Below are 13270 nucleotides of genomic sequence, written 5' to 3' on the forward strand. Positions count from 1 at the left end.
TCTTCACCTGAGCTCCAGTGGCCCCAGCTTGGCTGACGTTACATTTTTATAGTTGTAAATGTGTTGATTTGTGGGAGAGAGTGACGCTGGGGACCGTCTATTCCACCATCTTGACTGGAACTCCCAGTTAATTATTTTAACAGAAGCATGAAACTCCATGTTGCTGATTGTATATTTAATATTTTAGCAACGTTTTCTCATCTTATTTAGCATTTCATAAGTGTTGAATCTTTATATTTTGTACCTGTAACCTATGAACAGTATTTTTTCCATAAAAACAAAACATTGAATATCACTTATGAAACTATTTATATAAAGTGTACTTTCTGCATCTGTCAAGCACTTCAAGGAAATAGAGATTTAGGACTCAATTTAATGGTGACTTATAAGGCTTCTGGGGTCTACTGTAATACAAAGCACTAGCCGACAGTCAGCCTGCACAGTGCATATCAGGCACACCAGTGTTGCATGGGGAGGCATGTGAGGTGGATTATGCTTCAGTTCCCACAAATGAGGAAACTACACAAATTGATCATTGGTTAGTCCTAGTGAACTCAGCATGCATGAAAATAAATCAGTTTATTGATCAAATGTTTCCTTTTATTAACAAAATATTTTACTATATTATTTGATAACTAGTTAACATTAACACAATTATTAAAATAATTAATATTAAATTGTTTTAAAAATAAGATTGTATAGGCCTTTATTAAATAATATAATGAAATAATTATTTAAATAAAATAATAATTATTAAAAGGCTTAATGAAGTAAAAGCAAAAAGGCTTAACGTCATATTATTATCAATTTATTTTTATTTTATAACATTAATGAAAAGAAAATAATAGTAAATATAACTAAATCAAATTATTCCACTCTGCTAAGCTTTAAACACGTTTGTTTTTGTTTAACTTTCACAGTAACTTTATGAACTTGACATTTTAACTCCATTTCTGCAGTAATTATATTCACATACAATATGTGGTCACACTGATGAAAATTGTGGCCCTCATTGCTAATTGATGCCCCAGCATCCATTTTCTCCTTTATGGTACCCAGATTTTAGGGAGCACTTTGCTGCTCAGTCAGAAACTACTATCTAGACTCCTTTGAAGTTATACCTGGACTTATCATTCTTCTTGTCTATTGTGATATGTGCAGAAATATTACCTTGAACTTAGTTTTTCCACTTTCTGTTTGTGGGGAATGCATATAGCTGAAGCAGAAACCTTGAACCCAGAGATGAGTGTCAACTATGGGTAGCGACAGAGGCCCCCACCAACCTGGTGAAGGTCGATTTCCTGTGGAAGACACAGACTCTTAGAGTGGTTTTTTTGAGCCACTGTATTTTGAGTTCATCGCTTTACACATTCCTCTGAGATCATACAAATATACTTTATTTTCATTTAACATCCTCATAGTTTCACCTTTTCCCTTAAGTAGTTCTGCTCTTTTTTCAGGTTCATTTATACTTGACATCCTTATGAACTCACATGGCTTCTTAGAAATCTCTTGAATTAAAGGTGCTATTTTGTCTTTTAATAAAATAATGGTTTACAATTCTTCTTCCTGGGTAGAAGACAAATTTGGAGGTTCAGAGCAGCTGAAAGAAGAGTTATAAACACCTGATTTGATTTCAGCCACAATTATGCCAATGAGGAAAATGCACGTGCTGTGCTATGATGTGCATTAATGGGGAAAGTTAGTACAAATCCCTTCTTAATTCAAAATACTCATTAGATGGGTCTGGATCTTTATTTAAACAAATTCATAACAAAATAATATTACATTCAATCAAAACATACAAGCTGGCTAAAACAGACAGATAAGTTAGTCTCAATGCCGTTTTGAAACATATACAAACTTTTAGAAGTCACATTTCATCTTTGGTAACATTTCATACCTAGAATACACATACGCCTAACACACAGACTTACACAACATTTTAAAATTAGATTGAATATACTCCTCTCTTGATATGGCCTGATGCCACCCATCAGTCTTGAATTATAACAGTATATTACCATCTGTCCTTTTTTATCCACCAAATTCCATTGTCCTGAGTGTTGTGACAAGTCAACGTAGATTGTCTCAGAATAAGTATTGGATGGTAGAATTGCAGGAGTATTAAATCAAGCAAATGCAAGTAGGAGTAATTAATAGAATAAAGGCCAGGGCTGAGTGAGTAAAAACAAGTATTTACGGGATTGATGCCATGCCACTTGTAGGGTAAAATGAGAATATTTTCACAATCAATTATTGACAAATCTTAGAAGTAGTGGAAGGTCAGCGATGAGGAGAGTATGATGAATTTCCAGAAACTGCCCACGTGAAGAAGAGCTTAACTGATAGGGGTCTCTTTTCTGCGTGATTTTCACTATATATTTTATGGAATTATTTTTTTTTCTTTTTATTGCGTGTATAAATGCGACACATAAAGCACATGGAAATGAATTCTCAGAAAGTTGCATAACATTAAGTCACTTCTCCACATAGAAGAAAGAAAAATGTTTTAAGGGTTACCAAGAGACTTCACTCCCGAACAACACTCGAAGAAAGGAGAGTGGCTTAGCCAATTAGTTCCATGTCTGCAATCTAGGAAGAAAAATTTCATAGTTTATAGATAGAGACTGAGTAGCAGAATGACTCAAGATTTGCAGCAAGTGTTTCCATCTCCACAAACATCCAAGAGAACATTTTTGGGTAATCTATTTTTTTTAAATCTCATCATTTCTTTTTTCTTTGCAGTTTTATCTAGGTATAATTAGCAAAAGTTGTGTACATTTAAGGTTTGCAGCTTGAAGTTTTCATACGTACAGACTGTAAAATGATCACCACACAGGCTGATAACATATTCGCATAGTTACCATTTTCTTCTTTTGTGTGTGTGGTGAGAATACTTAATATGTACTTTTAAAAAAAATCAAATTACGAATTTAAAATATACAGTACAGCCTTGCTAACAACAGTCACAACGCTGTACATAAGATTTCCAGAACTTTTTAATCTTGCATCACTGAAAGTTTGTGTCCTTTGACCAACCTCTAGCAATTTCCTCTACCCCCAGGCAAACCCCATCTATTCTCTGCTTCTCTGAATTCAACATTTTCAGATTCCAGATATAAATGAGATCATGCAGTATTTGCCTCCCTGTGCCAGGCTTATTGCACTTAACATAATGTCCTCCAGGTTCATTCATGTTTTCTCAAACTACAGTATTTCCTTCTTTTTAAAGGCTGAATAGTATTCCATTGTGTGTGTATGCATGAGTGTTACACACACATGTATGTATACCACGTTTTTATTCATTTAATAAGGATCTTTTTTTTAACTGCTATATTTCTCCTGTTTTTCAAAGTTGCCTATCTTGCTAAATGCCTTTCCGATAGTAAATGATGTTAATATATACCACTGTCCTAGGGGAAAACATCCTCACTCCTGATGTTCTGCTGCTAGTGCCAAGATTCCTAATAGAATTTAACTTCCTCTTGATTTCTCAGAATCCCTTCTCCCATCTCACTCCCTCTACCCTAACACTTCACATAACACAGCAGTTACCCCTTCTATAGGAAGTAGGGCACATTATTTTGGTGGAGAAACTGGGGCGCCCAAACTGAGCATGCATTGCTTGGCTTTTCTCCTTCAGGCTTTTGGGAATGGAATTGCAGATACCTTGTACTTTTGATGGTCCATTTATGCAGTGCTTAGCGGTAATGCTCCTGCCTGTTACTACTGGTGACAATGTAGACTGTCAGCCTGATTCTAAATTTTAATTTTCAAATATCATTTTTTCCAAGCATAGACGCTACAACCTCCAATGTCAACTTTCTCACTTAATCAAGGTGAAATTATACTGCTCCTTTGTTCATACTTTGACATATTTCTCATTGGTTCAGAACATACCTGGAGAAGTGACATGACCTATATTGGATTGATCATTTGGGCTACCTAAAAAAAAAATCTATGGTGTCAAAATATTTAATATTTTCTAAGTTATTAATCCTTATCTTCACTTTTCTTAAGTCAGTAATGGACATAGCCTGAGGATTGTTAGTGTTTTAGCACATACAGTCAGCTAGCATTTGTTCCCAGTGCATTACATACATTAGCTCACATAAACCCTATGAGGTGAATTCTGTCATTTTCATCCCCATTTTAAAATGACAAACCTGAGGAACAAAGATCATTCGTAATTTTCCAAAGACCACACAAGTAATAAAGCTGGAAATAGAAGCCTGTTGCACACGGCTGGGTACTTCATTAACCACTCTTGTGACTCTGTGCTTCAGAGTCTAGTGTTTCAATTCCAACATTTTGCTTTTGAAGCATGAGCTCTTTTACTTATTATTTTCTCCTTCTACTGATAACTTTGTTCTTTTCTGATAGCAAGACCTTCAATTCGTTTACTCATCATTTTTCTCCAAGGATATCAGTTCTAACTAAAGAGGATCTAACCTCCAAAATAAGAGTGGAAAGTTGACCTCTTTGTTATTTTTTTCATTCCTATTTCCAGTCTCTGCTCTAAGGGCAACTAAACATAAAATACCAAGAACAGAGAAAAGGTGGTTAACACCAATCACAGGAATTCAAGTCTGCTCTGTCCATGGTGATGCTTGTGTTTGCATGGAGATGAGAGAAAGGGCATTGTGCAGGCAAGACACACCCAGGAAGGCAGAAGTGATGGGACTATTTCATGATCTAACTCAGAGGTGTAGCCAAATGGAAGAGCATCAAGGAATTCAAGGGTTGTTTAGTTGAAACCAAACTGAGTTTCACATATGAGTTCATGCCAGCAATATATTTTTTCTGAAAGTGCTTGGAGACAGAGTATTATTGTGTGTGCACCTTTAAGCTCCTAATAGAAGTAAAAGAAGAAAAGTCACTTTAGAAATATCTGAAGAAAGTTTAATTTTGATATGTCATCAGTAAAGGTGACTGTATAATTTGTCATGCAAATTTAGACACTGTTAAGAATGAAAGGAGTTAGCATAAATAATTACACCACTTAAATGTGTATAATCATATACAAGAATGCCTCTGTTATGGACTGAATATTTGTATCTTCACAAAATTTGTATGTTGAAAACCCTAATATACCATATGTGGTGGTATTAGTGTTATTAGTGGATGGGGCCTTGGGGATGTAACTAGGTTCAGATGGGGTCGTAAAAGTAGGGTCTTCATAATGGAATTAATGTAGTTATAAGACCTTTCTCTCAATGCAAACACACAGAAGTTAATTTGAGCACACACTGTGAAGATGGGCATCTAAGAGTCAGGAGGGTAGCCCTCACCAAGGACCAAATCTGCTGGATCCTTGATCTTGGACTTTCCAACTCCAGAATTGTGAGATAAATGTCTGTTGTTTGAGCCACTTGATCTGTGATATTTTGTTATAACAGCTTGAGCTGACTAAGATGGACTCTACCTTTTAAAAACCAAAAAGGAGTACTTTGAGCAATGAGTCATGTTTTTAGATGGCACACACTCACAAAAAGGACCAGTAAGGATTATTTTATTTCACTGAAAGCTAACCCATTTTATGAGTTAGAGTTTGGGTGTTACAATAAAACATGTGTTATTTTATCAAAATATTTTTTAAGTATGTGTTTGACAGATATCTGAGGAGTAAAAAGAATAAAAACTACCTAAAGTAATATTCAAAGTGTCACAGAGGACTAAAGAATACTTGGAATTGCAATTTCAGCTCAGAAATGTAGAGAACTGGGAAGAGTGTTGCTGTCACCCATATAAAAAGAAAAAAAAAAAAAAGCTGGACAACCTGCAATTAGCATTTTTTCTTAAGCCATCAGAGAATTGACAGTGCAAGACAACCAGTTAATCTGAAAACTGGGGAGTGAGAAGACCAAAAGGGCTCAACCACTTGATGCAAGACAGATAGAACTAAATAAATTGTGCACAGGGCAAAAAGAAAGTTCAGAGCCTCTTGTTTACAAGTATTTAAGGATTTCAAGATGGCAACTGCAGATAATTAAATTTAGTTTGGGTTATTTAAAACGTGGGGCTCTGGGGACTACACAGGTCACAAACTCATGAAGCCAGCCACCTGCCCAATAATAAAGCTAAAATTTCTGAATGAATTGCTAAAGGCTGGGGTGGGCTCACTTAAAAGTATGGAGCTTCTGGGCATTGATGATAAAGGGGGTCCATGTGTTCTTGCAGGGTTTTCTCCTACACCAACTACAGCAGCACCTCACAGGGAAGATGGGAAACAATCCTGAAAACATTTTTTTTTCTCATGGTGCTGTAGATGGAGAGGAGAAAAACAGGCACTGCCGATGCTCCACCCCACTCAGCTACTCTACCTCCCCTACAGAACAAAACACTTAGTCTTCAGAGGGAAGAGCAACAAAAACCTCTTACCTGAGGACAACGAAGAAATGCCACATAGACAGGGATAAAAACAAAAACAGAGCTACTGATAGAGAATTCTACACATGATGAGAATATCATTAGAAATGAAGGGTAAATAATGACTTTCTAAGACAAACACAGAAGTGAGGGAATTCATTCCTAGAACTGATGTCAGAGGTAGGGTCTGAGGGGGTCAGGGGTGATAGTCAGCCTCAACCCACCCCATCCTCTTACCAGGTTCCTGAGTCCACCACAGGAAAGAATTCAAGATCAGAGTCACGGTAGAAAGTCAGAACGGGTTTAACATAACCGACAAGAGAAACAGATCTTACAAAGAGAATGTAGCTTAGCTCCAGAGACTGAGCAGGACCCACAACAAGTTTTACACAAACATAAAAAATATACACCTAAAGTTTAGTATAGAGTACAGGCTGGCCCAAGAGAGTGAGCAGCCACCTGCTAAAAGTAAGTTTAACACAAAAGTAAAGCATACACACCTCAGCCAGTGAGGTGTCAGTTGACCCCAGGAAAGTGAACAACTCCACCTTCTGCTGGGATTCAGCTTTTATATTTCACTATCTAATACATATTCATGCTATCCAATGAATATTCAACTAACCAGGATATTCCTTGTTATGTACATAGTCTTACACATGCTCAGTTGGTCTCTTTTTGTAGCATGTCCATTGGTCAAATCCTATCACAGGCACCAGACAAATTTAAGAATATTCTGTGCTCTTTGGCACCTCTAGTGGAAAGTCATTCAAAGGACAGACTCTCTTCCACTGAGCATGCTTAGTCATTGAGGTCATATAAGCCAGTATAAATTCCTTTTGCTGAGCATGCTCAGCTGCTGGATTTGCATAACTCTTCTCTGTGTGTTTTCAATCTCCCCATGTTGGTGCCAGAAATAGGTCTGACAAGCAATAATAACTCTCCTCTAGAGGAGAGCCTGGATGAGGGGCCTGAAATCTTGGGATGGCTTGAAACTCATAAGCATGTCCTGTCACCCATACCCATGGAAACTGAGCATCTCCTATCTCAGAACTACTTCACAAAAAATGTTGAAAACATTTCTCCAGACAGAAGGGATATCACATCAGTCAGAAGTGAAATGTGGATCAGCACAAACCAAGAATATTAAAAATGGAAAATGTGGAGGTAAAATAAAATTCATTTTTTCTCTTTAAATTGCTTTAAAATCTTACTGTTTAAAGCAGAAAAAAACAAAAACAGAAAACAAAGAAAGAAAAATGAAAAAAGGAAGAGAGGAGAAGAAAAAAGAAAAGAGAAAACAGAACAAAGTATTATGTTTACACCATATGTAGTAGGAAACCATGAGAAAATAGTAACACAAAATATGTAAGGGAAGGATCAAAAATATATTCTTGTAAGGTTCTTCTTCTATAAGTAAAGTAGTATGACACTATTTGAATTCAGAGTTAAAATAACAAACAATGTATATAGTAAGCCATAGGGAAATCTGTAAGATGTTACATGATAGCATTAAATGTGTATACACCTAACAACAGAGCTTTAAAATGCATGAGATGAAATCTGGTACATTTAAAAGGAGAACTAGAGAAATATGAAGTTATACTTAGAGATTTCACAGTCCTTTATCAATATTTGATGGAATAGATAGGCAGGATGAAAGGTCAATATACAAGTCAATTATACTCATATATACCATCAAATAACATCAAGGATTTGAAATTAAAACTGGACACAACAAAACAAGCACAAAAACACCCACACACCCGTATTGTTAAAATACAATTCTCCACAAACTGATTTGTATATGCAATATTATTCCATTATCCTATGTACGTATTGGGGTCTTTTAGCAATAAAAAAGCTGATTGCAAATGGTATATACAAAAACAAAGGACTAGAATATCCAAAACATTTCTGACAAAAGGCAAAGTTGGACAACTCACATACTTTGATATTAAGGGTTTTACAAAACCTATGATGATAAAGAGAATGTGTTATTAAACATAGTAGATAAATAGAACAGAAGAGAAAAACCATTAATAGACCTCCACCAGTATAGTCAACTAATTTAGGACAAGGATATATAAAGCAGTTCCATGCAGAAAAGAAAGTCTTTTTATCAAATAGTGCTGGAACAATTGTTTATATCTGTGCATGTGTATATGTGTGTGTGTGTGTATGTGTATAAATTAAATTAAAATAACCTTTAGGCATACTTCTGTCTGTACTGAAATTTTAACTCAAAATGTATCTAAATATAAGTATAAAATGTATAACTGTAAAACTTCCAGAAAAAAAGCTTATAAAATATCTTTGTGACTTTGGTTTGGTTGATGATATTTTAGATACAACACCAAATGCATAATCCATTAAAAAAATGTATATATTTGACTTTATAAAAATTAACAATTTGTGCTTTGTGAAAGACACTGATAACAAAATGAAAAGACAAGTAATAATGAAAGAAGCATTGGCAAATAACTCATTTGATAAGTAACTTGTATTCAGAATATATAAGATACCCTAATACTCAATACGTTAAAAAAAATAATAAAGCACAAATTCTAAACATACATGTCACTAAAAAGGATACACAGATATTACATAAGCATATAACAGGATGCACAACATCATTAAGCATTAGATAGATGCAAATTAAAACTATAATGAGGTATCAGTACACACCTATTAGAAAGGCTAAAAAAACAAGCGACAACAACAACAACAACAAAAAAACTACAACAATTAAAGTGCCGCCAATATTTCATAGAAAAACTAGAACACATATATTTTTTCATAGGGACACAAAATACTATAGAGATGGTAAAGTGCAACTTTGCAGTTTTTCAAAAAGTGAATAATAGATGTATCTATGACCCAACAACCTGACTTGTAGGCATTTACCCAAATGTACGAAAAAATGGGTTTTTTTTACAAATTATTTATTACAATTCTACTTATAGTCACTAAAAATACCCTTCAAGAGGCAAGTAGATAAACTGCAGTGCATCCGTACAATGAAATACTGCTCAATAATGAAAAGTGTGAGCTACTAATGCACACACTACAGAAGAATCTTAAGTGCATATTGCTAAGACCCAAAATGTGACATATTGTTATTGTTGTATTTATATAACAGTCCAGAGAAGGCAAAACTATAGGGACATAAAACAGATCAGTGGTGCCAGGCATAGGGGGTAAAGGAAGGAATTGACTACAAAAGGGTCATTTTTAGGGTGATGGGACTGCTCAGTATGGTGCTTTAGTGGTAGATACATGATTCTGTTCTTCTGTTAGTTCCCATATAACTCAGTGATATTGAGTGAATTTTTTTTGTATGCAAACTTAAAAAATCAAGCATCAAAAATGCTTAATTCTTAGAGAAGTTTTTTGACATTCGATATGATAATTTTATATTTAGGTATTCTTTGTGAAAAACGAAAGCAATCATACACAATTTTTCTATGTCAGAAAATGAAATATCCCCCAAATTTACTTACTGTTTGAACTAAAACAAGAAGTTTGAAATGCTAATTTCAAGACTTAAAAGTAAACTATCCTTTGGATTTTAAAAATATCATGATAAACAATGTCACAGGTAAATCATTTGGCGCATAAATAGCTGGCTCATTTCCAAACTGGATAGATGGCTAATATTTCCAAACATATGCACTTATTTATTTATTTTTATTTTAACTGCCTTTTGCTTATCAGCAATTCTGAGCTTCCTTAAATTGTTCAAACATACTATATAATTGTTCATCAAAATGCATAAGAATTAGAACAGATATATTTTTGAACTTCCTCTTAAAGGCAATCTATCGAGTATTTCAACACTGTTGAGTACCTCCCATTGTACATGTCCTTGGCTTCCAGAGTCCACACTTTTGAATACTCTCGATTTCCTAAAAGACTGCATGTCTGTATTTACTTTTAGATGTCTCTTGGGTACTGAAACTCAATTTCTCCAAGACTGCTTTGAAACACGTTCTTATTCTTACATGTTATTGTACAATCATCTATAATCTATTCCATAAATCCTATCTTCTCCCTTTCCTTGAGCCCATATTTCATCTATGAGAAAGTCTATACTTCTTCTCATATGAATATTGTTTTCATTTCTGCTAATGCTATGGAATCAGCCTGGTGTCTTGTCTTATTTGTATTGCTACAGTATTCTCTAAAGTGTTCTTATCTCTCCAGAATCACTAAAATGTAATAGAAGTAGCTCACTTCCCTATTTTAAAAAATCCAACATATCTCCATATCTTCTAAAACATAAAGCCTGACTCCCTTAGCTTGTCATTTAAGGGCCTTCAGAATGTGATCTCTGTCTCAATAATCTCATTTCTTGCTATCCCACCATCTCTCTCCCTTAAAACTTCACATTAAAAATTTTTGTAGTAGTTTACTTGTTCAGTATCCATCATGAATCACTTGTTCATCTCATCATTAGATAACAGTAACAGTCATTATTTTGCCCCTTTTTGCATTTACGTCTTGCTTAATCTGCAATACTGTCTCCCTGCTCAGATGACAGCTTCTAAGAAATGTCCTTCCTAATCATGCCATCTCAAAAATATTTACCTTCTCCAGTTCTTTTAATTTTCTTTTACAGTACTATATTTGTATATTCATTGTGATTATTGCAACTTAAATGTATCTCTGCTGTCCATTTGTTTAATTATCTTTCTGCCTTCACCAGAATACATATTACCTGAAGTTGGAAGCCTTATATATTTTAATAAGTGACCTATTACCAAAACCCAGAGTAATATGTGACCTATAGTAGGCATTGGACAAATATTTGGGCAAAATAATGGAAGGGAGGGAGGGAAGGAGTGAGGGAGGGAGAGAGGGTAATTTAAAAGGAAAGATAAGATTTTGCCAGTCTTTAGAATGTCTTCATCATCTTAGTTTGGTTTTCTGCTAGCATACTGGATTTCTACTAACAGGCTCTAAAGCATTGTTTTCCAAGTAAATTCGAAAGTGAAAAAATATTATAGTCACAGTTTTCTGCTTCTGCAAAGACCATCTCACTAGATCATTTTGTTATCAGTTTATTTTTTCCCCTTTTATTTAACATTGAGGAAGAAAGTAATTCTTATAAAGAAATAGCTACAGGATATAGCACTTTGACCCTCTGAATATTTGTCCACCTATTTTCACGTGAGCTTTTTATGTTTGTGGTGGTCTGGGAGACACATGGGAATATATTAAACATAGGAAATTGTAGAAATGTATGTTAGTTTTCATTCTCTCCCTCATGCTCATGTTTTATGTCTCATTCCTGCCTCAAATGAATTAAGATTGTGTTTTGTTCACTTGAAGAAAACAGTGGGAAGGCTTAGCTTCCATACAGGACTACTAATGGATGATAGTGAGTCACTAGATTAAGTAAACTCTATTTCCAATCCTACTCTTATCTTGGTTTTTGTAATCATTTAACTGCCTCACTTCTCTCAGCCCTGTGATAATCTCTCATGATTTATCACTTACTCATCATCATTATGTTAGTTAACAGGATTTAAGAAATGTCATGAAAGTCATAATATTTTCCAATAAATAAAGTCTGAGTAGACCTTTTGAGATGAGTTATTTTGGTTCTCATAAATTAGGCCACTTGAAAGATGATATTTCCACCAAAAGTGAATATTTTTCTGTCAGTGGAATAAAAAAAGAAAAGATGAGTGCACCTAATGGCAGGTTTATTACGAATGCTCTAATATCTGTCAACTCTGAGGAATGAGCGAGCAGGAGTCTGCTTTAAACCCACAACTCTCTTGCGTCTAGAAGTATTCAATAACTCACTCAGCTCGAACAATTTATTATTTTGAAACCTACTCCATAAGATGACAAGATTAAATTATTCAGTCAATATTGCACTGTTAGCTTTTGTCATGGATATATTTAATTTAATAAAAAACATTGAATGACCCATTTATCATATAGATACCATTTTATATACTGCATTTGTTGACACCATCTCTCCTTTTTTTTTTCTTGGCATTGAGAACACTAATTAATTCATGAGTATGATATATCATCCACAATAAATGCCCCTAGTGTTCTGGCAGGTTAAAAAACTGGTCATATATACATCTACTAATAATATTTACCTTTGTTCTTAAAGACATTACATGTGATAATATAGGAATTCTCCAATATGAAGTGTCTACAGAACAATTTTGTCATTATATATTCTTTAGGGTGAGCTCCAAGTTGTTATGTGTTTGTAGCAAATTTCGACGTCTCTTACATACACAACACTGTGCCCCAGGAGAAAATTTCTTCCAAATTTTGTTAGAATATATGAAAAAGAAATATATAGATTTACAAATAAACATTTTCTTTTTCGCTGGAGCTCTGTGCATTTTGAAAAATTAAAATTGACTTTATACATGTATTTTTATGATTTAAACCAGTATGTAACCCTTCCTATATATATATATATTTTTTGCATCCAGTTGCTATTTAATTCCAGTGTTCTTGAAACAGACCCCTCTATAATTTTCCATCATTTTTAAAGTTACATATGAAAATAACCATTTCATTTTCAGATACTAGCTGATCAGCTAAGTATAATGTTGGGAAACAAATACAGTTCAAAGTTTTACAAATATATTTTCCTTAATTTTGAGGATAGCCAAATATTTTAACTATTTTATAACAATAACTTTCCACTGCACAAATATTTTTGTTGAAGTAGATTTCAATTAAGGGCTCAGAAACAGTATTCCAATTAAATTTAGGTAAAAATATAAAATAATTGAAGTTATTTGGCCATTATAAATTGTTGTAAAATATTTAACAACTATGAATGAAGTCAAATTTTTGAGGTCTAAGCAAATATTTTTAATATTCCAACTTTCTGAGTTTTATTTCACTTGTCCATGAA

This window comes from Cynocephalus volans, chromosome 13 (genome assembly GCF_027409185.1).
Source record: "Cynocephalus volans isolate mCynVol1 chromosome 13, mCynVol1.pri, whole genome shotgun sequence".
NCBI classification, from domain to species: Eukaryota; Metazoa; Chordata; class Mammalia; order Dermoptera; family Cynocephalidae; genus Cynocephalus; species Cynocephalus volans.